We start from the raw sequence: 4,812 nt of genomic DNA, 5'->3' as shown, positions 1-4,812 counted from the left end.
ATATATATACATATATACATTATTGTTTGGCCTATATTTGGCGGAGTTGTAGTCGTTTTGACTACGGATGTTGCGTATGCCTACTTTGTGTTTGCATGCGTTGATGCTACGTGTTTGTCTTGTACGTTTGCTCGACCCTGATGTTATACGTGGATGTTATATATATATATAGGGATGTGCTTGAAAGGATGTTTATATATATATCTTTGGTATATGTATGTATGAGAATGTTTAGTCTTCGATAACGATGACTTAATGGATGCACTCTTTTTACTTTAAAAACTTTTGGTATGTCTACCATATTTGTTATTACTGATATTACTTACTTAAAACTTGAACTCACTTAGGTCAAGCTAACTTTGTGTGCATGTTAGTGTGAGTTTCAGGTTAGGAAGGGGATGCTTTATCGCTTGGACGTGCACGAAGCTACTTGGACGGTGAAGGGCATACGTAGATGGAAGAATGTACTTTGAACAATTTGATTTTAAATAGTTTCATGAATTATGTTTTAAAGTTGGTTTTGGGCAAAATTCCCGGGTTTTAAGGAACTTACTTCACTATTTATGTTTTCCGCTGAATTTACACTCTGAGTTGTTTGTTTTAATGGAAGAAACCGTTTTCAAGTTTAATTACTTTAAACAATATTTTGCATGAATACCAACTATGGGGTTCCCGGGGTTCGGGGTCTTATAAAATTGCCCCAAAAGAAAAGATGATTAAGACTGACACTAATGTCAAAAGAAAGTCAGAAATATCTGACAATAATCAAAGACAAGAGCAAACAAATATCAAGGGAAAATCAGATAGAATAGTTAATTTCTTTATATTAAAGTTGTAACTCGTTCTGAAACGAGAAATTTTGTAAACTGAGAAAGGGTTTTTAATTCCCTCTGTTCTAAATAAAATATTAGCATATAAATCTTGTCAATACAAGAATGCTCATATTTAGTATCTCTAAAGGAAAAGGCAATCAAGTAAGTGAAATCAAAGCTGAAGTTCAAAACTGATTTGAACTATTATCTGACAGATTCATCCAGTTGGATGGGCTATCTTATTAGGCCAGGACGTGCCATATTAAACTTCATATGTAAATATAAAATAACTATAAAACTCTATTAAGGTTAAATGAAACCTAGGAGTCTGCCGAACCGAATCAGACTTAAAGTCTGTTGATCAGACCCAGAGTCTGCTGAATTAAATCAAACTTAAAAGTTTCCTAATCAGACCATTAGTCTGCTGCTAGGAGTTTGCTGAACTGAAATAGACTTAAAGTCTACTGATTAATCAAGAAAAACCATCTAGATATTTATGCAAGCTTATTACAAATATAGGTTAATAACATACTGAGGGAAAGAATTCTGAATACTGATGCCACGAGATATCAAAATATGCAAGGATAGCATATCATTGAAAGAAATCTTTGCGTAATCGCAAGATATTTAAGAAATACTGTTAATGAAATATCAACAGGGATTTATCATAAAGACCAAGAAAAAGAGCTCGAGAGTGATTGTATAGCATATCATATATAATTGTTCAAAAGTATAAAGGTACTGTTATGATACAAGAAAAGCACAAAATCGGGATCCAGATATGGAATTGATTTGACAGATCGAATCCAAGAAGCAATAGAGCTAACATTGATAAATGTTTAGAATGCACAATGTAAGGTAAATAATTAAGCACGACCTGCCACTATGCTTAGCAATTTACAATTACTTATGATATTCTGAACTATTGACTGATTACGTCATATAAGATGTAAACTTAGCTCAGATCTAAAAATTTTAATTAGTATGATAGATTGAACTCAAGAATCAGATTATATAGAATCTAATCCTGAATTAACAAAGTAAGAACATCCAAACCTATGACAAAGCGAATCTCGTGGACGAGATTCATTCCAAGGTGGGGAGGATGTAAACATCTAGGAAAAACCCATATTTAGTTTGGGTTAAAATTTCCAACTTTGAAAGTTGAAGGATTAAAAATAATCTCAAAGACAAGTAAGGGGAAGAATGAGATAAAGAAAAACATAGTATTCTTATGTTAAGGAAATAAGAAAAATCCATCCCACATGGAAAGATGGAAGAAAAGGAAAGCATTCCACATGGGTATAAATAAGGAATGGAACTTTCATCCCACATGGAAACAAATAAAGAAATGGAATCTCTTTATAAGGAAGCAAAATACTATAGAAATGTTTTAATGTGGCTAACCACTCTCCATAGTCCTAGCAGAGGGTACGAAGCACCCGACGCGCACGGACATGGACTCGGAATCGGGCGTAATGTGGCGTTTTGATGGCGCACTTCGCATGCTCGCATCGCCGCATAAGGGTCACTTTATTATTTTTAGAAAATGGAAGTATGGTTAAGAAGTAGCAAGTTATTAAAGACGAGGGATTAAAATGAAAATTTGAGTTCTGGAGCCCATCGTGCTACGCGATGAGCCCAAGCACAGGACCATCGCGCTACGCGACCAGGGGACACATGGCAGACGCTAGGGCTGAGTCAGCATGCCATGCGTCATTTCCTGACATCGCGCTACGTGATGGCTTAAGACAAGGGACCATCGCACTACACGATGGATCCCAGATTCGGCTATAAAAGGGAGGGTTCACGGCTTTCCCATCTCACACCTCAACACACATTTTCACACACTATTACACACACTAAGTCTCGGTTTGCGTGCCGACCTCGTGGAACGTGCCAAGCTCCGAGCTCTGATGGTTTATGGTGTAGTACGCGATATAGAGTAGAAGTACCGCTCGATCAGCTGTAGATAACTAACTCTGAATACCCATACGAGGTAGGGGTTCTGTTTATTATTATTATTATTATTATTATTATTATTATTATTATTATTATTATTATTATTATTATTATTATTATTATTATTATTATTATTATTATTATTATTATTATTATTATGGCTTAGACCATAGTCGGGGGTATAGCCCGAACCTTCATCACTATTAAATGTAATATAAATTTTCATAAGCAAATGTTATAGTTAATTATTGTTTCTTCAAGATTAAAAAATGTAATCATTTACAAACAAAGGGTATAGTTAAAATAGTATTTTTTTCATGATTAAGAAACATACTATTCATTCACACAGGTTATAGTTAAAGTAATGTTTCTTCTTGAAGAAGAAACCTTGTATAAATATTTCTTCCTGAATAAGAAACCTGATATATAATTAATAAATAAACAAAGGGACTAATTGTCCACATGTTTTATACAAAAAAATAAATTATCAAGGTTACAGCTATACAAAACAGACTACAAGGTCTGAAGCTAGATCATTGATCTTGATATTTATACAAATGTTAATCTCGTACTGTAGGTTCGGGATAACAATCAATCAATCAATCAATCAGAAAGCTGAAAACAGAAACAGGAACCAGTGTTAGAAACTGATTACAATCATAAAAGGTGAATACGCCCCAAACTTTTACAACTCTTTTAGAGTTTGAACAATTTGAATGGGATTTACGAATCCTTAAAACTTTGTGTACAATAATGAGAAACGGGCATACCCAAATTAAGAGTATACGTGTGTCTAGATCCATACATACATGGTGACTCGGAATTTCCCCGAGGCTATATCATCAACATGCCTCTGGTAGTCTACGGGACTAATAAGAGAAATGATAGTGTATATGATTAATTTTACATGTACTTAGGGTAATTGTAACCCAATTGAGTTGGGTGCCTAATGTGTATTGTCAGAAAGGTATTGTTATTGTTTACACACTGGTATTATTGAGTCAGCGTCATTCACCGGCTGTGTGCTGACGTATTTTTCCCCACATTTCAGGGAAACTGTATAGAATAGAACTGACAGGCAAGACTGATAAAAGTTGGAGACATAGTCATTAGAGGTGATCTGATGGCTCAGATATTTTATTCAGAATATTATAAAGAATGATATTTACAAAAGATATGTATTTAAATTATCAAACGGGTATTCAAATCCCGAGATTTTAATATAATAATATTTATCTGAAAAGACTTCTGCTGATATTTTATTATAAAATATTCAATGGATCCCGACATTTTATAAATGAATATTGTATTTTCAAGACTTCCGCTAAATAATCCGCAATTCTGATATATTTTCAAAACCGGATACCAACTAACGGGTGTCGCACCCAGGCCTTGAGTCGGGGTGTAACACCACCGCCACCAAGGGTTCCGAATCTGAACTGGCAACGACAAACAGCAGGCAACCCACCACCATGCCAAAGTTGTGCTTTCTCAACACCTACCGCGACCACAAGCAACAGTAGGGAGAGAGATTAAAGGAGATAGAATGCCGGTGACAGGGTGGAAAATCGTTCAGAACTATAGACGACTGACTAATAAAACCTACCTTTGACAACCAGCATCTCCCCACAATAGTTCACCGCTACCAACAAGCCACCGACATCTAGGGTTTCGAATCGAAACCCGGCAATGGTAAACCATGATGGCAACAATCCATAGACGATGAATCGCCTGAATGTAGATAAAGAAGAGAGCACATGATGCATATGAAATAGTGGTGTGCAAAAGATGTTCACATGTTTATCTATTATTAAAACAGTGGGATGAAAGTAGAGTAAGCGGAATGGTGTGCTGAGCAAAAAAGGCATCGACACTTGGCATGGCATGCTACATGTGTTGAGAAAAACAATATCAAAGATGGAGGGGCATATGTACAACATGTGAATCAAGAATAACAACTTGGGAAGCAACAAAACTCCCAAAATTTTTATTATATAAATTAGCAATAAATATGATTAGTATAACTAACCATTGTACA

The sequence above is a fragment of the Bidens hawaiensis genome, unplaced genomic scaffold (assembly GCF_021521415.1).
Source record: "Bidens hawaiensis isolate Kalapana, Puna unplaced genomic scaffold, B.hawaiensis_p1.1 tig00034184_1, whole genome shotgun sequence".
Taxonomy (NCBI): domain Eukaryota; kingdom Viridiplantae; phylum Streptophyta; class Magnoliopsida; order Asterales; family Asteraceae; genus Bidens; species Bidens hawaiensis.
Note: the sequence above shows the minus strand (reverse complement) of the source record.